This window comes from Chlorocebus sabaeus, chromosome 27 (assembly GCF_047675955.1).
Source record: "Chlorocebus sabaeus isolate Y175 chromosome 27, mChlSab1.0.hap1, whole genome shotgun sequence".
NCBI lineage: Eukaryota > Metazoa > Chordata > Mammalia > Primates > Cercopithecidae > Chlorocebus > Chlorocebus sabaeus.
The window spans coordinates 49,096,194-49,122,967 of record NC_132930.1 but is presented as its reverse complement, the minus strand read 5'-3'; the positions used below and the strand labels follow the sequence as shown (position 1 = coordinate 49,122,967).

Here is a 26,774-nt window from a genome sequence, read left to right as displayed (position 1 = left end):
TTCGACTGTCATTTCTCTCACCATATCTTCAATCCCCTGCACGTCAATTGTGGAAGAAACAGTTCCTAGTCCTGAGAGTTTCTGCTTACATTCCAAGGTGTCTCCCGCCTGTCCCCGAATCCCATAAATCCACGAGACCCAGAGGCCTGATCAGTGTCTTAGTGCTGGTCCCCAAGAAGCAGAGCCTGAGCTAAGGGGCTTGGGCTGGGTGGGGCTGGGAGCTTTCCTCAGGCGACCACCTTAGGGAGTCAGAAAGGGGCAGAGAGTGCGAAATGGAAAGAAACAGCAACGTTGAAGAAAAGGTGCATAGCAGGGCTGCCTGAGTCCCGGGGAGAGCTCCCTCTGCACTGTGGGCCCCAGGGGCTCCCCTCACCCTTGCCAGAGAAGGCCTGGGACAGAGATCTACTGGGAGACCTCATAGGGAGCAGCTGGAGGGGCAAGCCTGGGTGGTGGGACGGAGCGCCTACCACACCTATATTCAGGGTAGTTTTTTTTTTTTTTTTTTTTTTTTTGAGATGGAGTCTTCCTCTGTCGCCCAGGCTGGAGTGCAGTGGTGTGGTCTCGGCTCACTGCAAGCTCCACCTCCCGGGTTCACGCCATTTTCCTGCCTCAGCCTCCCTAGTAGCTGGAACTGCAGGTACCCGCCACCACGCCCAGCTAATTTTTGTATTTTTAGTAGAGACAGGGTTTCACTGTGTTAACCAGGATGGTCTCGATCTCCTGACCTCGTGATCCGCCCGCCTTGGCCTCCCAAAGTGCTAGGATCCAGGCGTGAGCCACCGCACCCGGCTTCAGGGTAGATTTTTAAGCAAGATCTCATTGTAGTCATTGTTGCTTTCCTACCAGGAGGCACATGACGTCCGGCTGTCTCTCTGGTAATGTTCACATCAATGACAGTTGTTACCTGTGTCATTATCTCACTGGGGCTGTGAAAGGGGGAGAGTTTATTCTATAATTTCTTCATTTACCAGCTGCAATGTTCCTAGAGAGAAGCAAGCACTCACCAGGTCTTTGGCTGCCCCGAGGTGCCGTGTGCATAAGGGAAGATGAGCGGCTGGTTGACCCCCACCCTTCACCAGTTTCGTAAATAACAAGTTGGCGCCCCAGAGCCCGTCCACAGCATCTTTTTAAGTGGCATTATGCATTCGTGGTGTAAGCATCCTTGGTGTGCTTCAATCAGTGGCTTCAGTCGTGGCCAATGCGGGTCTCTTTGGGTGGCCTCAGGTCCTGCTGTCCTCATAGCTCCTGTTTCCTCGTCCATCTCCTGATCCACTTCCAGGCACAGCTGCTTCTACACACAGACTTCATTCTGCACCCGCGTGGTTTCCAGGCCGGCTTCCACTGATGGGGTTCCTTCCTTATCACGGGTCATATTTTCCTCTTTGCATGTCTGATAACTTTCAATTAGATGCAGGTGTTGTTCACTTTCCCTGTTGAGTTCTGAGTATATTTGCATTCCCACTAAATATCCCTGTGCTTTGCACTGTACAAAGTCAAGTTATCTGGAGACACATTGGTCCTCTCCAGTCTTCTGAGCTTTTGAGTCTGGACCAGCGCAGACTGCTCCTGTCCCACAGCTGACCGCCCTGCCTGGTGCCCCTGGGGCCATGAGGACATCCTGGGGCCGGTGGGAGCGTGAAGACTTCCAGCCCTGTTCTGCCAGCTTCTTTCTGGAGTCCTTCCCAGCTCCGGACAGCTCCCGCATGCCTGCTCCATCCTGGAGCTCTGGCTGTGGGGAGGCCCTCCTCTCTGTCCCTGCCCTGTGGACTCTGGTGCGTGGGCCTCCCTGACTCCCAGCTTTGCCTCCTCTGCACCAGCTCCTCTCCCTGAGTTGCAGCCAGGAGGCTTCCTTTAGGCCTCGCCCCATTCGCTCCTCTCTCAGGGACCATGTCCCATACTTCCTGATGCCCGGTGTCTGAAGATCATTGGATGTATTTTGTCCACTGTTTCAGCTGCTTTGGGAAAGAGGGTAAACTCACGCCCTGTACACACATGGCGATGGCACAGAGAATGAGGCTCTGAGCTTTGCCTCCACCTGGTGTGAAAATATGTTATCTTCTGGCTTTGCAGTCTGCGCTGCCCATCTCAGTTTTGATCTGCTTTGTAGTTCTACGTGTCTCATGAGGGAATTCAGGGAGATACAAAATTCTTGCTACTGTCACCATCTTCCCAGAATCCACAATTATTTATTTATTTATTTTATTTTGAGACAGGGTCTTCCTCCGTCATCTGGGCTGGAGTGCAGTGGTACAATCTCGGCTCACTGCAACTTCCACCTGCCAGGCTCAATCTATCCTCCCACCTCAACCTCCCAAGGAGCTGGGGCCACAGGACACACCACCACGCACCACCGTGGCCAGCTACTTGTTATTGTTGTTTTAGGAGAAACAGGGTTTCACCATGTTGCTCAGGCTGGTCTTGAACTCCTGGGTTCAAGTGATCCACCAGTCTTGGCCTCTCAAAGTGCTGGGGTCATAGGCGTGGGCCACTGCACCCGCCTATTTTTATTTTTTAACTTTTTATTTTTTTAAGAGATAGGGGCCAGGCATGGTGGCTCATGCCTGTAATCCCAGCACTTTGGGAGGCCGAGACAGGTGAACCACCTGAGGTTAGGAGTTTGAGACCAACATGGCCAACATGCCAAGACTCCATCTCTACTAAAAATTCAAAAATTAGCTGGGCGTGGTGGCTCATGCCTGTAATCCCGGCTACTAGAGAGAGGGTGAGGCAAGAGAATTGCTTGAACCCGGGAGGTAGAGGCTGCAGTGAGCCGAGATCGTGCCACTGCACTCCAGCCTAGGTGACAGTGTGAGACTGTATCGAAGAAAAAAAAAAAAGAGATGGGGTCTCACTATGTTATTCCAGGCTGGTCTCAAACTCCCGCGCCCAAGCAATCCTCCTGCCTCAGCCTCCCAAAGTGCTGGGACTACAGGTGTGAGCCGCACTGGCCTCCACAAAGCATTTTTAGCGCAGGCAAATGGGTAGAATGTTCAATGGTAAATGGGTAGAACTTCAGTAGTCTCTGCTCCGGGTAAATGGCAGCAGCTGTGTGCCCTTTTCTCATCTTGCAGGAGGGCATATCCTGGATACCGGAGGTCACTCTGTAACAGCATGTGGTGCCATCTGTCTCTTCTTTATCAGCTATCCAAGGTGTGGAGGTTTAAGAGTGTATCTGATTAACTGTGTGGATGGCCATGTTTTCAATTTTTCTGTTATACATTATGCTGCAATTAATAGTCTTGGTCACCCATCTTTTTTATTCCTGCCATTTATCTCTGGAATAAAGTCCTACTTGGGGGCTGCTGGGCTGAAAGATAAATGCCCATGTACTTTGCTGGATACTGTCAAACGCTCCTCTGCTCCCACCACTCACGTCTGAGAGCCCTGTTTCCTGACAGTCTTGCCAACAAGGTAAATGAGTGTCAGGGAGAGCCCTGGGCGGAGTGAGCTTGGAGAAGCAGGCAGAGGTGGGAGCAGCAGAGGTGGGAGCAGGGACCTCAGAGGAGGTCCTTATCATCATGTGCTGGGCGGAGCGCTCTCACCTGGATGTGATGGGACCTGCTGGTTGGCCACTCTGTTCAGGATAGACTAGGGGTAGGGGGCCCGGGGCTGTGGCACCAACTCCAGCAGGACAGGGTGGCTTTGGGCCAGAGCAGCCTTGGAAAGCCATGGCTGGATGATGGGAAGTTTCCAAGACAGAGCTGGCAGGACTTCCTGATGAACTGGAGGCTGGAAAACAGGAGGAACTGGGAACCAGTCCACATGTCTGTACCCCAGCAACAGAAAGGGTGGTGACAAAGGCAGTTGGATTTACCCCACAAAGTCCTGGAGCATTTGGTTGAGACATGGGGGTGGGAGCAGACGCCTGATGTGTTTAAGAGAGAACTCAAGGAGGGAAATTGGAGAAAAAGTTCCTGAAGAGTAATGCTGTGAAGACAGCAGAGAAGCACAGGGTCCAGAGAGCTCTTTCTGTTCTGCTCTGTCCTTAAGGATGGGCAGCCCCTCTGCAAGTTTGTGAGTGACTAGAATGATCCATCAGAGAGGCACCTGATAGCCCTAGATAGCCCTAGTGACTGGGCAGGTGGGGAGGGTGGACCAGCACCCTGGGGAAGGTTGGGGCTCCTCCGGGGGGGGACAGGGGCCTCCCCTCTCCCCCAGTCTGCTTGTGCCATGATTTTTGCCTCCTTTCTTTACAGCTCTGCTGAGGAATATGTACATGTATGTAACATGTACACACGCCTGAACTCACACAGGACAACACACACTGCCAACACCCTAGGCTTCTTTGGCCCCGATGCCCCCACCCTCAGGCCTTGGCTGAGTGAGGTCCCTGGAGGGTGCAGGTGGGAGACCTGGCTGGCTGCCGATGGGCCATGGATGGCCGGTGTGGGCATGAGAGGAAGAGGGTAGAGGACTCCAGGGTCTTGCCTCAGGACTGGCGGTGGGGGCTGGGGGGATGCTGGGGTACACAGCAGACTCAGAAGGGCCTGGGGAAGACATCCTGCCATGTGGCATTTGAGCTTCCTAATGACATTCAGCAGAAACAGAGCTGGACACAGGAGCCCAGGGCTCAGGGTCGAGGTCCGGGCACCACTGGCAGCCACCCAGGAGAGTAGTGGGCCGCCCAGAGGTAGGGTCTGAATCTCCCTGAGGAGGGGCCTGGGGCCTGGAGTGAGTTCTGAACTGCAGCTTTCTGCTCTGCCTCTTCCTGGGGCCACCACACACAGTCCAGGACTGTTCCTGGCCTGCTGGCCACACCCCCTTGCACTTCAGCACCCGTACCTTGCCCCTGCCCTCCTTCCAGGATGACCCTCCAGCCCTCCCCTCCACATCTGGGGCCTGCCTCCCCCAGCTGAAAACGGCAGTCAGGGCTCTTGTAGAGGGCCAGCACCCCAGCACCCCAATCCCAGACAGCCCTCTCCAATAGGCCCGTCCCCTGCACTGGGCCACCCCTTGGCTCCACGGAGCCCTCCCTGCCTCTCCTCCCGCGGGGGCGGCAGCGGCCACATTTAGTCCCTCCCCTTCACAGCAGCACACCTGGGAATGCTGTGCACATTCACATCTCTGCTTTCTGCCCTCCTCCCACCCCAATAACGCACCTACCCAGTGCTGGAGGTTTCAGCAGGCCACCAGCCCTTCTCAGGCCCCTCTCAGCGCGGACTCAAGCTGCTTCCCCACGCCCTGCGCCATACCTGGGCCCTGGGCCGCCAGCCCGGTGGCTGCGCCCGGGATCCGACTCTGGACTTCTCTATGTGGACGGTCGCAGGGGCACTCCCTCAGATCCCCTCTCCAGGCGGCACGAGCTAAGGACTCCCCACTCCTGCTCCACGCCCGCACCCCACAGCCTCGCAGCGACTCCCCCTGGGCCTGCAGGGCCTCGCCTCTCTCCACGCACCCTCCACACCGCCCAGTGCCCCCGCCGCCCGGAACCTCGGTAGTCTAGCTTCCCAACCAACACCCAGCCTGCCCTCACGTCCTGGGCCACCCGCCCAGACCCCGCAAACCTGGAGACACTAGGACCCCGCGCGACTGCACGCCCGCCTCAAACCCGCACGCGCCCGCCCAGTCCGTCCTGAAGCTAGGCATAACCCTAAATGCAAGCCTATCCCTAGACCAGACCCTAACCCCTGACCCTGACCCCACCCCTAATCCTGATCCTAACCGTAAAACCAACCCTAACCCCTAATGCTGACCCGAACCCTAAACCCAGTCCTAACCCTGACTCTAACCCCTAACCCTGACCCTAACCCCGACCCCTAACCCTGCCGGGAGGGCGCTCAGTCCCGGCTCCCAGAAAGGACAGCAGCACCCGGACCGGACGGCACCCCCGGAGGGACCCAGACTTGAGGACTCTGCTGCTCCAGCGCCCCAGCTCACGATTTTCCAGGACCAGGCGGGTCCCTCAGCGCAGCGCGTCCCTGTCGCTCTCCTGACCACGCCCCTCGTGTCCCCGCCCTATTCCCCGCCCCTGCCCCTCGCGCCCGGCGGGTCCCTTGCCCGAGTCCAGGCCCGACGCGCCTGCGCCCTCTGACCACGCCCCTCCCCGCCTCTATCCCCGCCCTTATCACTCGGCCCCGCCCACGCCCCTTGCGGCGGGGTGGGAGCCCAGCCGCACACCGCGCATGCTCCGAGCGCGGCGCCCCCGACGCGGCGTTCGGCTCGGCTCGGGCATTTCCGCCTCTTTGTTTTAAACTCCGGACGGGCTTTTTTTCTCCTCCTCTTGGGGGGGACCCAGAGGGAGCGGCGCCCCCTCCCCCCCTCCGGCGCGGACCCCGCGTGCGCCTTGCTCGCCCGCAGCCCCGAGACCGCAGGTCAGTGAGTCCGCCCTGCCTGGCCTGGGCCCGCGGCGCCCGCTCCTCAGGCTGCGGCCTCGGCCCGTGTCCGGCCCGGAAGGCTCCGAACCCCGGGCCCGCGCTCTGGCGTCCCCGTCGGCCTGGCCCGGGAAGCCCTTGGCAGGCCCCGGAGAGGGCTGGAGCCCAGGAGGGCCGGCACCCCAGCCCAGGAAGGACTCCGGGAGGTCGAAGATCCCAGCCCAGGCAGGACCCCGGGAGGGCCGGGACTTCAGCCCAAGCAGGATCCCGGGAGGGCCAAGACCCCAGCCCAGGCAGGACCCCGGGAGGGCTGGGACTCCAGCCCAGGAAGGACTCCGGGAGGTCGAAGACCCCAGCCCAGGCAGGGCTCCGGGAGGTCGAAGACTCCAGCCCAGGCAGGACCCAGGGAGGTCCAAGACCCCAGCCCAGGCAGGAGCCCGGGAGGTCCAAGACCCCAGCACAGGCAGAACCCCGGGAGGGCTGGGACTGCAGCCCAGGCAGGACGCAGGGATGGCAGGACCCCGGAATGGCTGGGATCGCAGCTCAGGCAGGACGCAGGGAGGTCAAGACCCCAGCCCAGGCAGGGCGCAGGGAGGCCAAGACCCCAGCCCAGGCAGGACGCAGGGAGGGCCAAGACTCCAGCCCAGGCAGGACCGCGGGAGGGCCAAGACCCCAGCCCAGGCAGGACCGCGGGAGGGCCAAGACCCCAGCCCAGGCAGGACCGCGGGAGGGCCAAGACCCCAGCCCAGGCAGGACCGCGGGAGGGCCAAGACCCCAGCCCAGGCAGGACGCAGGGAAGGCCAAGACCCCAGCCCAGGCAGGACCCCGGGAGGGCTGGGTCCTTAGACCAGGCAGGACCTGAAGAGAGTTGGGCTCTGGGACTGCCAGGACCCCCAGAGTGCCAGGACACTATGACAGGTCATCCGGGAGGGTCTGACCCTGGGACAGGTCACCGAGAAGGGCTGGGACCCCAAGATGGGTCACCAAGGAGGATCGGACCTGGCCACCTGGCAGGGCCCAGGGAGGGCTAGGACCCTGGGAAGAATCACGGAGAAGGGCCAGATCTAGGGACCAGGCAGAACCCAAAGAATGCCGGGACCCCAGAATAGGTTCCCCAGGAAGGTCCTGCCTTAATGTGGGTCGCAGACGAGGGCCAGGACCCCATGACCATCACTCAGGAGGACCTGACCCTGGAGCAGTCCTGTGAGTCCTGTGAGCACTGCTCAGACCCTGAGACCACCCCATCTCCTCTGAGGGGCTGGGACCCTGAGACAGCCCTATCTCCCCCGGAGGCTCGGACCCTGAGACAACCCTGTCTCCCCTGGAGGCTCAGACCCTGAGACCACCCCATCTCATCTGGAGACTCAGACCCTGAGACAGCCCTGTCTCCTCCGGAGGCTCGGACCCTGAGACAGCCCTGTCTCCCCCGGAGGCTCGGACCCTGAGACAGCCCTGTCTCCCCCGGAGGCTCGGACCCTGAGACAGCCCTGTCTCCCCCGGAGGCTCAGACCCTGAGACAACCTTGTCTCCCCCCTCGGAGGCTCAGACCCTGAGACAGCCTTGTCTCCCCCGGAGGCTGGGACCCTGAGACAGCCCTGTCTTCCCCCGGGAGCCAGGACCCTGAGACTGGACAGAGACAAGGGCTCCTGACATGGACAGGCTCCTAGATGACCAGGACCTCAAATGGGGTCACTTAGGGTCAGGACACTGGTGTGGACAGGGAAGAAGGCTAGGCTCTCAAGGAGGACCTGATGAGAGCTGGAACTTCCAGACAGGTCCTCAGAGGGTGGGGACTCTTGAACAAGTCACTGAGGAGAATGTAGACCCCAAGACTAGACTATAGGGAGTACTGGGACCCTGGAGGGGGGTTCCTGCAGTGTCCTGAATATGCCCAGCCCCCTCAGCTGGACGCACCTGCTGTGAAGGCCAGGCATCTGGCATCCTGGTACCTGAGGCCCTTTCCATGAGACCCTGGGCCAACCCCACAGCCCCTGCACACAAACTGCCTAGGTGGTTCCTGGGGCAGGTATGAGCCAGGGGCTTCAGGGTTCCAGGAGCTCTCAGCCTACAGGCTCCATGCCTCAGGGTGGCACTGTGCTCTCCCCTCTCAGCCCCTTGTCCAGGGCTGCTGTCCTGTCCTTGCCTTGGCCATGGTCCGTGTCCAACACCTTCAACCCCTCCTGCCCCTCTCCCCATCTTCAAGGTCACGTGAGTGCCCCGCTTCCTCAGTATAGAGGCGCTTCCTGTGTCCGGGAGACTCGGAGGAGAGGTGGAGTCTGAGCTGGGATGTGGAATCCTGGGCATATTTTGGGGACAGTTGGTCCAAGTCAGGAAAGCTGGAGCAGGCAAGGCTGTTTCCCACTCCCTCTCCAGTAAGGGAAGGAATTAAAGGATCCTGGTGGTGGTGGTAGGGGGGGTGGTTTATTTCTCTGAAACCTTTGAATCAGCGTTTCATCGAGAACTTGTGGGTGTTTTCCTTTAATTTGGAAGTGGTAATGAAAAAGGGGTGCAGTTTTTATACTGCATGAGGTATTCAGAAGCGAGCGATCTATGCTGTCCTTTGACTAGGGAAGGGTTGTCTAGTGAGATCTTGTCAAGGGTGTTTCAAGAAGGTGGTCATCCCAGGAACCCCGCTCCCAGAGGGCGCCGTGTGGCTGCTTGGTGTGCCGCACATTTTCCAGAAGAGTGAATGATGCATGAACGAGTGAATGAAAGGCAGGGTCGCTCTTCAGGCACATCCCCTCAGATTAGGCATGCGGGCTTGCCTGGAAGTTGGGCAATAAGATGAGGTATAACCCTAAAACTCTGAGCTATCTGGACTCCCAAGAGAGACACTGTGAATTAGATGGTTCGGGATTTCATCTCTGCTACAGCTTCACTTCTTGGTTACTTAGGAGAAAACCGTGTTAGGTTTTCAGCTTAACATTTCGGGGTACTCAGTGTCAGCCACATTGCATCCCTGCGTGGTCACCCTGGGCCTAGAAGCTTTTACTCGCCCAGTGTAACCGCCAGGGACCTTTTTACTTAACATTTCCTTCCGATTTGCTCTTTTGACATATCCTTTACTGGTTTTTAAACTTCATTTGCTTTGTGAAATTGTGGAGAGGCTTGTGAAGCTGAGTGTTCAGGTTTGTTTGGGTCTGTGCTGTCTGGTTCCCAGGTTTTTAGAGGTGTGGCTGTGCTGAGTGGCTGTATTATTTATATATTGCTGTGCGGCGGATTACCCCGGAACCCATGACTTAAACCAACAGTCCGAAAGTATCTTACTGTTTCTGTGGGTCAGGATTGCAGGCAGGCTGTGGCTCAGGGACCTCCCATCTGGGGTTGTGTCTCCTCTGAAGGCTGGACTGGGGAGGGTCTGCATCCAGGCTGCATCATGTGACTGTGGGCTGGAGACCTCAGTTCCTTTCTCTACATGGCAGCTCTGAGGGAGCCCATGCCAAGTCAGAGAGGGACAGGAAGGACGTCCCAGTCTTTGTGGAGTGACATTCTACCACTTTTGCCAAATTCTCTTTGCCAGGAGTCATTAGGCCCCTACACACTTGAGGGGAGGGGACTCCAAAACGGTGAGCATACGATGGGCAGATGGGGTCACTGGAACACCTTAAAGCCTGCACAGCGCGGCGGTGCTGTGAGCCTGGCACCTGTCAGGGCACCGGAGAGACTTCCTGTAAGTAAATCAGCGATTGCATGTGGAGTCACGTATTAAGACGAGGATGTGACCATTCAGCTGTCTCTTTAATTGGTGCGGGTTTCTCCAGTGTCACCGTCATGACTGAGATATTTGTGATATGTAAAGGAAGATAAATTACAGATAGAAAAGATTCTTAGGAATTAACTTGTAATTTGGAATACCAGTAGCAAGCCATAAGACCCCCACAAATTAAATTGCAGGGTGTGTGTCACTGATGTTAAATTCTTTCTGACAGCTTCGGGTGCAGTGATTGTACTTGTTCCCAGAGTCCCCTCATTTTCTTCATGCCAGTGATTTTGCTCCAGAAATTATCAACCGACTTCTGTTAAGTTTTCCTAAACCATTTTAAATATGTGGGGGAAATGTTTTTACTGGTTACGGTAGACCTTGTGCACGCGGTTATTTGTGACTTCATAAAAATGCTGTGGGAGACATGAGACCCTGACCATGTTGGACATTTGACCTGTGTGAGGACTTAACTCCAGGGTCGAGGCACTACTGCGAGCCAGAGCCTCTGCTCCCAGCAGCCACCCTCCGCTCCACAGGGAGCCGGACCCCATGCCTCCCTCGGGTTCTGGGCTGGAGCGAGGGCCGGGAAGGGGACCTGTCCTGGACTCTGGAGACCTCAGCCGCCCCCTCCCACCACGCTGCCCTCTCTAGATCGTCAGCGGCTGTGACAAAATCAAGGAGCTGCAGGGTGCGGCAGGGGCCCTTTGCCACAGGCTAGAATTGTTTACTTGGGTTTTTTGATTTGGATTATAAAGTGAGCCTTGTTTTGATGTATACTGTTACTCTTTATTAAATGGCAGGATTTATTTTGTTTGCAGCCTTGTTTGGTTTATGGTTAGAATTGAAGTTGAAAATGTAATTTTTCTTTTTTTCTTTTTTTTTTTTTTTTGAGACGGAGTCTGGCTCTGTCGCCCAGGCTGGAGTGCAGTGGCCGGATCTCAGCTCACTGCAAGCTCCGCCTCCCGGGTTTACGCCATTCTCCTGCCTCAGCCTCCCGAGTAGCTGGGACTACAGGCGCCGCCACCACGCCCGGCTAGTTTTTTGTATTTTTTAGTAGAGATGGGGTTTCACCATGTTAGCCAGGATGGTCTCGATCTCCTGACCTCTTGATCCTCCCGTCTCGGCCTCCCAAAGTGCTGGGATTACAGGCTTGAGCCACCGCGCCCGGCCAAAAATGTAATTTTTCTACAGAATTAGCCAAGCGTGTGTAATTTTTCTGCAAAAATTAGCTGGGCAAGGTGGCAGGTACCTGTAATCCCAGCTACTTGGGAGGCTGAGGCAGAAGAATCACTTGAAGCCGCGAGGCGGAGGTTGCAGTGATCTGAGATCGCACTGCTGCACTCCAGACTGGGCGACAGAGTGAGACTCTGTCTCAAAAAAATAAAAAATAAAATAAAATAAAATGTAATTTTTCTTTTACCATTGAAATATAATGAGGTTTAGGGACAGTTTCCTATTGTTTATCTATTTTTTATTATAATATTTGCTGTTAATATTGTAAAAATATGGTACAATTCATTGTGCTTCAAAAACTGAAGTTATTTTTAATTTCATACATTAATAGTTTATCATTGAATTTTAAAAATGTGAGGCCTTAAGAAAAACAAAACAAAGCTATCTTTCCTGATCTGCCGTGTTTCTCCCGACAGAACTGAATTATGTAAATGCCAAAATGACAAAGAACAATAGTGAATGTTGCCTAGGTGCATTTTTGTAGAATTATCCACTAAATTAAGCAAAACTGCCATTGATAGGAACTAATACTCTCTAGAAAATATAGCCCTTCAACCTATTATTGTATTGACTTGCTTTTTTTTAAAGATAAACTCTAATATTTTTGTTTGTTTGTTTTTGTTTTTTTGTTTGTTTGTTTTGAGTTGGAGTTTAGCTCTCGTAACCCAGGCTGGAGTGCAGTGGCGCGATCTCGGCTCACTGCCACCTCTGCCTCCCAGGTTCAAGTAATTCTCCTGCCTCAGCTCCCTAAGTAGCTGGGTTTACAAGTGCCTGCCACCATGCCCTGCTAATTTTTTGTATTTTTAGTAGAGACGGGGTTTCGCCATGTTGGCCAGGCTGGTCTTGAACTCCTAACCTCAGGTGATCCACCCATCTCAGCCTCCCAAAGTGCTGGGGTTACAGGTGTGAGCCATCGCGCCCGGCCAATAAACTCTAATATTTAGGTACTTTTAGAGAGTGAATTTGTTGGCTTGGTGTTTTTTTTTTCTTTTCTTTTCTTTTTTTTTTTTTGCAAATTCAGTGATATTTGCTGGGCTTTGCTACATTAACAGCAAATTCCAGATGTTTAATAAGAAATAGATGCAAAGAGAGGAAGTCTGTCTGCAGACCTCTTTGAAACTCCCTGTAATCCATGGGTCCTGTTGGCCTGGTGGGTCTTATGGGGGCTGTGGGCCTCGTGGAAGCTGTGGGCCTCATGGGGTCTGTACGGCCTTGTTGGGGGCCTGTGGGCCTGGTGGGGGCTGTGTGGGCTCATGGGGGCTATGGCCTGGTGGGGGCTCATGGGTCCTTTGTGGCCTGGTGGGGGCTGTGGGCCTGATAGGGGCTGTGTGGGCTCATGAGGGCTGTGTGCCTCATAGGGGCTGTGGGCCTGGTGGGTCCTTTGTGGCCTCATGGGTCCTGTGTGGCCTGGTGGGGGCTGTGTGCCTCCTTGGGGCTGTGGCCTTGTGGGTCCTATGTGCCTCGTGGGTCCTGTGTGACTTTGTGGGGGCTGTGGCCTCCTGGGGGCTGTAGCCTTGTGGCTCCTGTGTCCCTTGTGGGTCCTGTGTGGCCTGGTGGGGGCTGTGGCCGTGTGGGTCCTGTATGCCTCGTGGGTCCTGTGTGGCCTAGTAGGGGCTGTCGCCTTGTGGGGGCCGTGGCCTTGTGGGTCCTGTGTGGCTTTGTGGGTCCTATGTGGCCTTGTTGGTCCTATGTGGCCTGGCAGGGGCTGTGTGCCTCCTGGGGGCTGTGGCTTGTGGGTCCTATGTGCCTTGTGGGTCCTGTGTGCTTCGTGGGTCCTGTGGGACCTGTGGTGGGGGCTGTGTGGCCTTGTGGGGACTGTGGCCTCATGGGGGCTGTAGCCTTGTGGGTGGGTTCTGTGTGGCCTCATGGGGACTGTATCCTTGTGGGTCCTGTGTGGCCTGGTGGGGGCTGTGACCTGGTGGGGGCTGTGGCCTTGTGGGTCCTGTGTGGCCTGATGGGGGCTGTGGCCTCGTGGGGGCTGTGGCCTTGTGGGTTCTGTGTGACCTTGTGGGTCCTGTGTGGCCTTGTGGGGGCTGTGGCCTCGTGGCTGCGTCTCCTGTCTGGGTCCTGTGAGCTGTTACATTTCCAGGTTCTTGATCAGGTCTGGCCCGTATTAGATGCTCAATAAATAGTAACCAGAAGCTGATCCTTGTGGATACTGTGTGGAGCTCCTGTGTGGAGCTGTTCTGAGGCATGTTAACTTGTTGGATTCCTGATGCCGCCCAGGAATCAGACCATAAAAGCTGTGCTTGTTTCTCAGCATGAGCCTGGCATGGCAGAGGGCGCACAGGGCAGGCATGGTTGGAATGTGGGGGCAATGAGGGCTCACCTTAAAACTTTTAAAATGTTAAGTGATTTTAATTTACTTTTTCACCCAAATTTTTACGAAGAAAAAAATCGCAATAGAGAAAAATGGAGAAAATTATACAGTGAGTACTTGCTGAGGTCCAAATGTCTGTGTCCCCCAGAATCCATGGGGGACCCTAACCCCCAAGGTGGTGGTGTCGGGCGTGGGGCCCTTGGGAGGCTCTGCCCTGATGACCAGGGCCCTTTCTGTCATTGAGGACATGAAAGAAGGCGCTGCCTGTGAGGACTCCGACCCCACCAGCCCCCAAATCTGCCAGCGTCTTGATTCTGGACTCCTGGCCTGCAGAACTGAGAAGTGAGTTCTATGGTTTGTCAGCTGCTCAGTGTCAGGTGCTTTGGTCACTGAACACACCAGGACGGCACCCTCTACCGCCTAGACCCACTCATGGCCGTTCGGCCACGTTTGCTTCCGCTCCTTCTCTCAGTACATCCTGTACCCACCTGTGAGCGGCTCTGGACAGGAGCCTTGCTGGGAAGGTGAGAGTCCCAGCTGAGAGCAAGAACCAGGGGAGGCCCCCACACCGCTGCGGCCTCACTGTGACCCCGGGACAGGGAGGCCCCCACACCGCTGCAGCCCCGCTGTGACCCTGGGACGGGGAGGCCCCCACACTGCTGCGGCCCCACTGTGACCCCGGGACGGGGAGGCCCCCACATCGCTGCAGCCCCACTGTGACCCCGGGACGGGGAGGCCCCCACACCGCTGTGATCCTGGGATGGGGAGGCCCCCACATCACTGCGGCTCCACTGTGACCCCGGGATGGGGAGGCCCCCACACCACTGCGGCTCCACTGTGACCCCGGGATGGGGAGGCCTCCACACCACTGCGGCTCCACTGTGACCCCGGGACGGGGGTGCCTACTTCACGGCGTTAGCTGATTTCCAGGCCGCCTTACCTCTCCCCAGCTGAGAATATCTCCATGTCTTCCAGAACCAGAGTCAGCCAGGGCCTGGCCTTGCCCTGGCCCTGCTGACTGTGCCAGGTGAGACCCCCTGGCGCTGGAGGTCTTGTCTCCCTGTCCGTGGACCGGGCTCGCGTCCTTCCCACCCCACTGCCTTCTGCCAGGCCGGCGGAGACATGGCTCCTGATGTCCTCTTCAGTCTCAGCTGGAGAAAGCTGCTCTGGAGGGACTCTTGTCTTTAGGCCAGGCACACCTGGGCACTCCCGATTTTGAGGTAGCTTATTTGGGACCTTAGTTACAGCTTCAAGAGTCCCTTTACAGCAGTCCGTGGGTCAGTATGTGAGAAACAGGACAAGGTCTGTGTACACCAGAGGCCCAGAATCTTGGTGCCATTTCCAAATTCTGCCTCCCACAGTCTGGCCTCTGGTCACCCCAAATTTATATCCCTCCCACATGCACACCTCACTCACCCCTTCCCTTACGAGGTTCCCAGGATCCCATCAAGGGTGGCATCAGCTCAGAGTCCCGAGGGCACCCCCAGGGGTTCTGATCAGCTGCTTCCAGCCCTACAGTGACGGGGTCCCACCGCCTCTGGGCCTGTTTTTACTTTATCCTGCTTCTGTGCAGATTGAGCAAGAGAACTGGGCGTCGGTGCTGGGGCGCTGTAGACCCTGAGGGTGAGAACTGGGCTTCAGCTCTGGGCTAATGTAGACCCTGAGGGTGAGAACTGGGCGTCGGTGCCGGGACGCTGTAGACTTTGAGGGTGAGAACTGGGCGTCGGTGCCGGGACGCTGTAGACTTAGAGGGTGAGAACTGGGCGTCGGTGCTGGGGCACTGTAGACACCATTAATTGCGTTCTGACCTTGCCTCTCTTTTCCTGGTGTTGTCTGGGTTTACCATCTCCAGCTCTACCTCCTGAGGGTCACGTCATAGCCCCCAGCCCCCCTTGGCCTCTGTTCATGTTCTCCTATCTGAGGGCTGTGTTCTCCAGCCACCTCCTGGTGGTCCCTCGGGCCCCTGTTGTTGCCTCTGTCTCTGGCCCTCTTGCCTCTATCTGGGGTTGCCCGCTGCCTTCGCAGCCTCGCCCTCCTCGGCTGAGTCTCCCGCCTTGGTCTGTCCCTCTTCTTCCTTGCCGTAGGTGTGTTTTTCCAGAGTCATCACTCCCTGGCCACTGTTGTGCCAGTCCCAGCTCGAGCCTGATTGTAGTCGGCAGTGGCTGAGCCGGACTGGTACCAGTGCTGCCAACACTGCCTGGCGCAGAAAAGGTGTTCGGCAGGCGTTTTCTGAGTGAACGTTGAAACTCAACCTTCCTGAGACCTCTGGAAACACCCTTGCTTCCTCTCATCCTGAGTAGTCGAGTGGCTGGGCAGGGAATTCTGTGTGGAAGGTCATTTTCTTCAGAGTGAAGGATGGTGGCTTCGACTTGTAGAATTCAGTGTTGCCATTGTAAAGCCGGACGCGGAACCCCAGTCCTTTGTGGGGCTTCTGCCCCAGGGAGCTGCGGGGCCCCTCTGTGCCCTGAGACCCCCCAGTCGGGGGGTGGCGGTGTGTGGCGCTCTGTGGCCCTTCATTCCGGCGGGCAGTGCTGGTGAGGGGTTGTTTCAGCTTCGGAGGTGAAGGCCTGCCGTGGGCCTGGAGAATGACGGAAAGTGATACAAGGTCTTTGTGCTCGTTGCCCCGCTGAGGACATAAAATTAAGGTATAATTCAAAGCTCCTTCTCTCACGTTTCTCTCTTCTTTCTACAAAACCTATTAATGAGATGTTGGAACTTTTCGCTCACATGTCCTGTCTTTTTCTAGTGTTTGGGAAGATTTTCTCAACTTGATCATCCAGTCCTTCTCCTGAATTTTAGTATTGCCAGGCACATGGCTGACACAGGGAGATGGGCAGGGAACAAAATAAGTCAGTAAATTATAAGGTTGGAGCCCTGCTGCGTGGGCACATGTGTGTGTGGATGTGTGTGCATGCATGTGTGTGTGTGTGCGTGTGGGGGGGTGTGCATGCATCCTTGGGTGTGTGCATGTGTGTACATGGGGGTGTGCATGTGTGTGCGTGCATGTTGGGGTGTGCATGCATGCATGGGTGTGTGTGCGTGGGCTTGCGTGTGTGTGCTTACTTTTTTTTTTTTTTGAGACAGAGTCTTGCTTTGTCACTCAGGCTGGAGTGCAGTGATGCAGTCTCGGCTCACTGCAACCTCCACCTCCTGGGTTCAAGTGATTCTCCTGCCTCAGCCTCCTGAGTAGCTGGGACTACAGGCGCCTGCCACCATGCCCAGCTAATTTTTGTATTTTTAGTAGAGATGGGGTTTCAGCATATTGGCCAAGTGGCTCTCAAACTCCTGCCCTCGTGATCTGCCTGCCTTGGCCTCCCAAAGTGCTGGGCTTACAGGTGTAAGCCACCGCGTCTGGCCGTGTGCGCTTACAAGGTGGTCTCTGCAGCATCACTGAGATGACATTGAGAAGAGGCTTGATAAGGTGCAGGAGGGCGTGTTCTGGGCACAGGGCACCATGAGCAGGAGGGCCAAGAATGTCCTGCGGTGAGTGAGGAGTCCACGCGGCGGGGGCAGAGGCAGGTGTGGGCTGATGGCAGGGCCAGGGCCTGATCTCGATGGCCCTGAGGAGCCTCTGCGTCCACTCGGGCTTGTGTGTTCGGGGACCCTGTGGGTACTGCGTTGAGGTCAGTGAGGCCTGGTATGGCAGAGGTGAGGGTGCTGTGTGGGTGCTGGGTGTCCTTCAAGGCACAGCAGATTGGTTTCTAGTGGGGCCCAGTGTGAGGGAGGCGCAGGTGGCTCAGAGGTGCTGGGACTCCCCGGGGTACAAGGCTGTCAGAGGAGGTCAGGGCAGAAAGGTCCCAAGGGATGTGCCGGCCGCCCACTGACGTGCAGCTGTCAGACGTCTGGATGGGAGTTCAAGGCAGGGTTGGGCTGGAGGTGCCTGGAGAGGAAACGTGGAGTCGGGGGTCTGTGGGCAGCCCCCGGGGTGGCACGGGGGGCCAGGCTGCTGAAGTGCCCCCCCGGCTGCCCGGGTGTAACCTGCCTGGGCCTCCTGGACAGCTGCAGGCCTGCAGGGCCTGTGTTGAAGGGGGATGTCACTGGGCTGCACTCTGAGGCTGGTAGTGACTCTTCTCTGGGTCCCACCTTAGTGAATGTACCTCAGGTCTTTGTACAAACTCAAATATTTGTATAAACACTTAATTTAAGAAATGAGGCCGGGCGCGGTGGCTCAAGCCTGTAATCCCAGCACTTTGGGAGGCCGAGACGGGCGGATCACGAGGTCAGGAGATCGAGACCATCCTGGCTAACACAGTGAAACCCCGTCTCTACTAAAAACACAAAAAACTAGCCGGGCGAGGTGGCGGGCGCCTGTAGTCCCCGCTACTCGGGAGGCTGAGGCAGGAGAATGGCGTAAACCCAGGAGGCGGAGCTTGCAGTGAGCTGAGATCCGGCCACTGCACTCCAGCCCGGGCGACAGAGCAAGACTCCGTCTCAAAAAAAAAAAAAAAAAAAAAAAAAAAGAAATGAGAGCTGGCGCTCGCCTGTAATCCCACCTACTGAGAAATGTCAGCCCAGCAGTGAGGCCTGTCTGGTCTCAGCCCTGTCCGTGTGAGCTCCGTGCTGTGTGCGTGGCCCCCATAGCACCGTGGTCCATGGAGATGGAGTTGGCTGGCTCTGGCTGGGAGTTGGGGGCCCGGCTGCTCTAATGCAGGCAGGACCCTGAGTGGGGCTAGGAGGCAAGGACTGGGTGGGGGGGCTCGATGTCACAGGCGTGGGCAGGAACCCGTGGCCCTCTGAGAGCTTCGTGGCCACGGTAGGGGCTGGGCCATGGGGGAAGCGACTTTATTGCCTGGGGTCAGTTCCTGGCAGGGATTCTTACTGTCTTTCTAGACATGGACCCTTTTGAGAATTAAATTCAAAGCACTGTCATGTTATATTATTGTTTTTCATTTTCTTTTTATTTGGAGATAGAGTCTTGCTCTGTCGCCCAGGCTGGAGTGCAATGGCACGATCTCGGCTCAGTGCAACCTCTGCTATACAGATTCAAGCAATTCTCCTGCCTCAGCCTCCTGAGTAGCTGGGATTACAGGCGCCCGCCACCATGCCTGGCTACTTTTTATATTTTTAGTAGAGACAGGGTTTCACTATGTTGGTCACACTGGTCTTCAACTCCTGACCTTGTGATCTGCCCATCTTGGCCTCCCAAAGTGCTGGGATTACAGGCGTGAGCCACCTCGCCCAGCTGTTTTTCATTTTCTTAAAAAAACCTTCAGGGTGACATAGCTGTTCAGAGAACCATGCAAAGTTCCCTTTTCCTCCTAACCTGGCTCCTCTCCAGCGGGAAGGAGCAGAGAGTGCTTGTGGTGTGGTTCTGCGTGTCCACACGAGGTTGATGAGAACCCTCGGTGCCTGGACTGTCTTCTCGCCAGGTGCAGCTCAGGGACGTGGTGGTGCTGGAGAGTGGTTTGTGTCTGTACCTCCCTGGCTGCTGTGAGCCGCCTCCCCGCGTCCTCTGTCCTCAGCACAGGTTGGCGAGGGAGCCGTGTGTGTCTGTGGTGCAGGTGCGACACGGGGTCCTGTCAGGGAACAGGAGCAAGGCGTTCATGCCATAGGGAGGTGGAGAAGGGACGCTGTGTGAGTCTGGCAGGTGCCGAGGGCTGCAGCAGAGCTGGAGGGGCAGGGCGGTGCAGACGGGGCGTTTGGGGTCAGGCCAGCCGTGGAAAGACCGCAGTGGACCAGGTGCGGAGACACAGAGCTCGAGGCGTCCAGTGGTCTGGCTGGGCCTCGTCCATGTGCTGCCGCAGGCATGGAAGGGACCCCAGCCCAGCTCCCTTCCTTGGCAGTGGGGGCGTGGGGGCTGCATTACACAGGAAGGGACTGTCCGGATGATGGGAATGTGTCTGGGATCGTAGCTGTGGTGTAGCTCACAGTGTTGTGAACAGCGGGTGCTGGGTTGGGGGCATCTGTGGGGCCAGTTTCAGCAGTGTGGTCATTTTTGTGAAAATAAATGAAAATAGGTTTTGCAGAGCCCGTTGGTGAAGGCAGGGGTGCCTCTGGCGTTGACTGGACGGCCTTTCCCTCCTGAGTGACAGCCCTGGACGCACTGTCCCCTCATGAGGATGCTGATGTGGCCCTGCTGCCAGAGTGTGCCGTGCACGAGGGGGCTGGGCCGCACAAGCACCCGTGCGTCACTGAGGAGGGTGACTGCGGGAGGATCACCCATGTGTCACCGAGGAGGGTGACTGTGCAGGAGGACACAGTGCCACAAGGGAGGGCAGCAGAGTGGTTTCAGCTCCGGGAGGTGGGGCAGCCCGTGCAGAGAGGTGCAGGGTCTCTTGTCTGGTGGACAGGAGCCGGCCCACCTGTGAGTGGGTAGGGCCTCCTGCCAGGGAGCCTTGTGCATGGCTGGGAGGAGGGCGCAGCTGATGTGGACGCAGCCCCAACGTGAACAGAACCCCACGTGGACGGGCGATGATGTGCGTGTGGACTCTGCGTGGACACAGCCCCGACGTGAACAGGACCTCGCGTGGACGGGCGATGACATGTGTGTGGACCCCGCGTGGACACAGCCCTGATGTGAACAGGACCTCGCGTGGACAGGCAATGATGTGCGTGTGGACCTGGCGTGGACGGGCGATGATGTGTGTGTGGACCTTGGCGTGGACGGGCGATGACGTGCATGTGGACCCCACGTGGACACAGCCCCGACGTGAACAGGACCTTGCGTGGACAGGCAATGATGTGCGTGTGGACCTGGCGTGGAGGGGCAATGATGTGCGTGTGGACCTGGCGTGGACGGGCAATGATGTGTGTGTGGACCTTGGCGTGGACGGGCGATGACGTGCGTGTGGACCCCACGTGGACACAGTCCCGACGTGAACAGGACCCCACGTGGATGGGCGATGACGTGCATGTGGACCCGGCGTGGACGGGCAATGATGTGCGTGTGGACCCAGCGTGGATGCAGCCCCGACGTGAATGGATGTGGTTCCGACGTGACCGCGCTGGCACGGGAAGCAGAGGGTGAGGCCCTGCTCTGCTGTCAGGAGGACGTGTCAGATTTCTGTCTCTAAGATGCTGCTCAGACTTGTCTGGAGGGTGAATTAGTGGGAGGGTGGCTTGGAAAAGGCTGTCCTCGGCGAGTTTCACCACTTGGACGTGAGCTCTGGCATGGGCCAGGGAGTGGCCGAGGACAGCGAGGAGGAGAGGATGACCCCATGGGCAGCAGGGGCTCAGACGGGAGGTGTGGAGCAGACGGGACTCCACGTGGCACCGCCCCTCCCACCTGGGCTGGGCACCCGCGAGGCTGAGGACACTGGGGAGGGAACGCTGCCTGTTGGGCGGTGGTGACGATTTCATGGGTGTGTGTGAAACCAACCTCGCTGCACGCTGCAGCAGTGCGGGCCCCGACTCTCCGTGCTCCCCAGTGGGGCTGCTCCATGCAGCACAGGACACGCCTGCAGCTCTGTGCCTGTGAGTCTCAGGAGCTGTTTTCTGGAAAGTTCGTAACTCAGCAAAACTGACTCACAAACAACAGAAACTTCAAGGCTGTTCTAAGACATGGGTGGCAGAAGAAAATGTGCCCCAGGGGTGGGCTTGTGATGCCACCTCTTCCTCCTGGCAGAGTCCCCCCAGATGAAGCCTGGGCTGGGCAGTCAGCCAGATGGGGGAGGGGGCCGAGGCGTCCAGGCTGCAGAGGGTGCCGGGGTGGACAGCGGAGGAGAGAGGGAGTCGGTGCCTGAGGAGGCTGTGGGCGAGGCGGAGCGAGGGCAGAGTGCACTCACTGGGGGTCACCCTGCCCCCCTGGGACTCCCCTCAGAGGACAGAGAAGCCCCCGGTGAGCGGGGCTGCTGAACGCAGGCCCCAGGGCCTGTAGGATCCTTAGGGAGACGGGTGGCTCTGTATGTGGGCATGGAGAGAGGCCTATGGGAGATGGGTGGATGGGTGTCTCTGTGTGTGGGTGGGCAGAGGCCTGTGGGAGGTGGGTAGACGGGTGACTCTGTGTGTGGGCGTGGAGAGAGGCCTTTGGGAGAAGGGTGGATGGGTGTCTCCGCATGTGGGCATGGGGAGAGGCCCGCAAGAGATGGGTGGACGGGTGACTCTGTGTGTGGGCATGGAGAGACCCGTGGGAGACTGGTGGACGGGTTGCTCTGTGTGTGGGCGTGGAGAGGCCTGTGGGAGACTGTTGGACAGGTGGCTCTGTGTGTGGGCCTGGGGAGAGGCCTGTGGGAGGCGGATGGGTTGGTTGGCTCTGCGTGTGGGCGTGGAGAGAGGCCTGTGGGAGGTGGGTGGACTGGTGTCTCTGCATGTGGGCGTGGAGAGAGGTGGATAGGTTGGGAGGCCGATAGGTTGGGTGGCTCTGCATGTGGGCGTAGAGAGAGGCCTGCGGGAGGCGGATGGGTTGGGCTGTTGGGTGGCTCTGTATGTGGGCATGGAGAGGCCCGTGGCAGCTCCTTCGTTGCAGAAACCGCATCAGAGCACATCTCACGTAGTGCAGGACACACGGGGCGTGGGACGGCGTCTGTATGAGAGCAGCATCTGTGCGTATGCAGTGTTATTTAAGGACACACCCACAGACACGGACGGACACGTCCTTACACGGAGAACGGCCATTGCCTCTGAGTGTTCAGGATGATACGTTTTTCCTTAATATCATCCTTCGCTTTGCTCATCATACTGAATACGTGTGTATGTGAGTTTTACTGCAAAACAAAACAAACAAGCCACTGTGTTATCCAGACGGCTCTGTGCTGCGGGCGCGACTCAGGACAGTGGCTCCTGCCAGCGTCCGGTAGCGGCAGCTAAATGACAGGAGCCGGAGGCCACTCCAGGCAGCGGCGTGGCTGGTGTGCGGGGTGTTTTGGGGGTGTCTGAGCTAGGTGGAGAGGAAGGCATATGTCACGCTGAGGCATCAGAGACACATCCATTCACGTCAGGGCTGCGCCCGCGCCGAATCCACACTCACGTCATTGCCGCCCACGCCGGGATGTGTCTGAAGAGTGTGGTGACAGCCGTGTGCCCTGTACATTTCTGAAGGCTCCTAGCGGCTGCAGTTGCCGGGAGCCATGGAGCCATGTGACCTTGAGGTCCACCAGGGAGGGGAGGGTGCATTTCAGAGGCTGGAAGTGGCACCTGGAGGGGCTGGCCCTGGGTGTGATCGCTGAGAGGAGGGAGGTGGAAAAAGATCTGGAAGATGCCCGGGGGAAGCAGGAGAAGGTGAGTGACCAGAGTGGGGTGCCCAGAGGGTAGCCCAGGGCAGACCAGAGGAGGGGGCGGGTTTCGCACCCCCGGGAAGGGGGAGGGGCTCTGTGAAAGTGTGAGCTGTGTGGACATGGAGCTTGTGAGTCTGACCGGGAAAGACAGAGGGTTCCAGACGGTGCGGGAGCCCCTTCGGTCTGGCTGTGTGGGGCAGGGTCCTCACCCCCGGGGAGGGGCCTCGTAGGGCGGATTCCTAGAAGATCCTCAGGACGCAGGAGCGGAGGCTGCTGGCTGGATGAGGATGGAGCCGAGACCTGAGCAGGCAGCCCGGGTCTGAAGGACAGCACAGGGGCTTGTGTGAGGCCACGAGGGGCTGGAGTACGATGCCCGTGTGATCCAGGTCTGGTGTGTGACGCGTCAGGCCCCACGGCACCCCAGGCTGGCTGGCTCTCCAGAAGGCCTGTGGTCTTCATGGCCGCAGTGCGTTCCGGGGACAGGGCAGAGTGGAGTCAGCAGAGGGAGGAGGTGCATGGGGCATCCAGGGATCCAGGGGTCTCTGGGCCACGCTCCCCTCCCCAGCAGCTGTGAGGACGGTGCGGGCTACTGTCTGCCCAGGACTGTGTCAGGCATAGCAGCTGCTGTTAACAGTCAAGGAATGTTCAGGTCAATTCGAGAACTTCAGGGCCCAACAGCAGAGCCCCGGCAGACAGACTCAAGACAGGTGGTGGTTGTCAGCCAGGAGGGGGCACGGAGCCCTGGGGGTGGTCAGGCCCATGTGGCCTTGGGACGACAGCAAGAGATGGGATCGGCTGCAAGAGACAGGGAAGTGGGTGACAGGGAGGCTCAGGGGCTGCAGCCAAGGCCCCGGAGGCTCTTCCACACCAGAGCCCATGTTTGGCCATGCCGGCCAGGTCAGGGGCTCAGTCCGGCCGGCCACCACAGCCGGCAGCACAGGCAGGAAGGTGAAGCTCCATGGAGCACCCTGGTGGACAGTGGTGCTGTCAGGGCCGTGGACCAGAAGACGGAGCCCATGCTCTGTCTGGATGGGTGGGGTGGCAGCTGCCAGTTCAAGGTCTGTCTTTTGTTTATTTACTTTATAAAACGCTCCAGGTGTTTTGTGAGAAATTATTCTTGGCCAGGTGTGGTGGCTCACACCTGTAATCCCAGCACTTTGGGCCGGGTGTGGTGGCTCACACCTGTAATCCCAACACTTTGGGCTGGGTGTGGTGGCTTACACCTGTAATCCCAGCACTTTGGGAGGCCTTGTGGGCGGATCACCTGAGGTCAGGAGTTGAGACCACCCTGGCCAGTGTAGTGACACCCCCGTCCCTACTAAAAATACAAGAAATTAGCTGGGTATGGTGGTGCACGCCTGTAGTCCCAGCTACATGGGAGGCTGAGGTAGGAGAATTGCTTGAATCTGGAAGGTGGAAGTTGCAGTGAGATGAGATCACACCACTGCACTCCAGCCTGGTGACACAGCAAGACTCTGTCTCAAAAAAAAAAAAAAAAGAAAAGAAATTATTATCTTAGTGTTGATAAGTTTGCCTTTATACATACCAATAGTTGTGCACACTGAGAGAAGTAGGCAGTTTGGGATCTGAAACTGGCCTGGTGACACTGCAGGTGTGGGCAGGCAGGCAGATGCGGGCACAGGCGGGCGCTTCCCGTACTGTTGAGGCCACCAGAGCCTGTGCTTCTGTGGTTGGTTTTGATGAGGACTCCCTCCATGTCGGAGGCCGTGTGAGGCACGTATCGCAGACCGCCGGCTGCGTTGTGAGGTGTGCACACGTGGAGCCGTGACAGTCATGGGAAGTTCTGTTTCCAGCTTTAAGCTTTTGTTTAAATCTCTGCATATCAGGAAATGATAAATTAAGACCGAATGAGAAGCTGTGGACTAGACGTGGGGTGTGGCGTGTGTAGGCTGCTGGGAGGAGGGGCAGCAGCCCTGAGGGGTTGTGGGGCCCACGGGACCATCTGACGCAGTGCATGGCGGAGCTGCGTTTCCCTGTGGAGGAGGGAGTAGGAATGGGCTGTGGGCCACGGCTCCGTGGGCTGCTGAGGGCTGCTGTGGGTTCTGCTCTTATTTGCCCAGGGCCCCTCCTGTCCAGCCTTAGCACTCGTCCCCGGGTTCCCCAGCAGGTGACCACAGATGATGATGGAGCCTCCTGGAGCTGCCTCAGTTTCCCCAGCCGGCCCCTCACTGTCCTCCCCATCTCAGGAGCCCCGGAGCCACTCTCTGCCAGGCTCTCTGTGGCTCCAGTTAACCCTCAGGTCGTCCCAGCTTCTTCTGAGCCATGGTTAGGATTGTTAGGATCAGCCCCGTCCACTGTGTGTCCATGGAAGTGAAACAGGCCACCAGCAGCAGGTGGCCGTGGGTGGGACGGGCTGTGGGGCAGAGGCTGGAGTGGTCTCGCGGGTGCACACCTGGGCCGCAGGGTGCTGCGGCCGTGGCTCCTGCACGCCGGGGTCAGCAGCCATCTCGTTGGGTTTTTAATGTGCATTTCCCAGTTTACTGACACAATTGAGCATTTAAAACATGCTTATGTGACGTTTCTCTGTTGTGAAGCTCTCTATTGGCTAGAGTGGGGCTGGCGAACTCTGAGGGAGGGAGCAGACGGTGATTATGGTGTGCCTCAGGCCTCCCGCCAGCGAGCGGCGCTGTGTGCTGTGCTGGGAGCAGGCCCTGCGAGGCCACAAACCCGCGCACACAGCCACGCTGGCCAGGCCCTGGTCTAGGTTGTGGCCCTGGAGGCACTGCCAGAATTTCCCTCAGGCCTCGGCTCTTTTTCTCCATGGTGCTTTTGGATAACTCAGGGTGCTTCTCTTTGACTTGTCATTTCCTTCATGGTCAGTTTTGTTTTCTGTCTCATAAATCTTTTCCTCACCCACAATCATGACGATACCCTCCTTAGCAACCTCCAAAGGTTCATGGTCGCCTTTTCCAGTGTCCTCACCCACCCGGCCTTGGTTATTTTCGGAGTAGGATGGTTTAATACAAGCTGAGAGTTTGACTTTTTTTTTCTAATTTCAGCACCAGGAACGATGTTTGTGGTCTGTATTTTTAATTGTAAGATACACACTAAAATTCACCAGTTTCATTGTGCAGTTTGGGGACTTTTCCCCCCTGTCCAGTCTCACAGACTCGCGGACTCGCCGGCAGTGCTGGCCCAGAGCTCGGTCCCCACAGGCCTCCCTCAGGCCCCTCTGGCCAGTCCCTGCCCGGCCCGGACTGTGCATCCCGCCTGCATCCTCCCACCAGACTTCCCGTTCTGGAATTGCGTGGCGCGTGGGAACATGCTCCTGCGTCTGCCCCCCTCCCCCGTGGCATCGTGGGCGCCTGCGTTCACTCACTGCGGAGCCGCGTCTGCGTGGGGAGGGGTTATGCTGTGTTTATCAGCCGCCTCCTGAGGGACTAGGTGCTTGTTTCCAGTTTGGGGCTGTTAGGAAAGGGGCTGCTTTGAACATGGTTGTATAAGACTTTGAGAGGATGTGTGTGTTAGTGTCTTTTTTTTTTTTTTTTTTTTTTGAGATGGAGTTCCCCAGGCTTGTTCCCCAGGCTGGAGTGCAGTGGCGCGATCTCAGCTCACCACAACCTCCACCTCCCAGGTTCAAGCGATTCTCCTGTCTCAGCCTCCCCAAAAGTTGGGATTACAGGCACGCGCCACCATGTCTGGCTGATTTTGTATTTTTAGTAGAGACGGGGTTTCTCTATGTTGGTCAGGCTGGTCTCGAACTCCCAACCTCAGGTGATCTGCCTGCCTCAGCCTCCCAAAGTCCTGGGATTACAGGCATGAGCAACTGCACCTGGCCGTGTCTTTTTTTTTTTTTGAGATGAAGTCTCACTCTGTCATCCAGGCTGGAATGCAGTGCTGTCATCTCAGCTCACTACAGCCTCTGCCTCACAGGTTCAAGTGATTCTCCTGCCTCAGCCTCCTGAGTAGCTGGGACCATAGACGCCTACTACCACGCCCAGCTAATTTTTTGTATTTTTGGTAGAGACGGGGTTTCACCACGTTGCCGGGGTGGTCTCAAACTCCTGATCTCATGTGATCCACCTGCCTTGGCC

At 57.4% G+C, this 26,774-nt stretch overlaps 1 protein-coding gene across 1 annotated transcript in view; it reads left to right on the top strand.

The window, feature by feature from the left end:
* The first annotated feature begins 6,124 nt into the window (after positions 1-6,124).
* PCGF3 (polycomb group ring finger 3) overlaps positions 6,125-26,774 on the top strand; it is a 62,021-nt gene continuing 41,371 nt past the window's right edge. The window contains exon 1 of the mRNA XM_008018196.3: positions 6,125-6,311. The gene's annotated coding sequence lies outside the window, so the exon portion shown is untranslated. The remainder of the gene's footprint in view (positions 6,312-26,774) is intronic.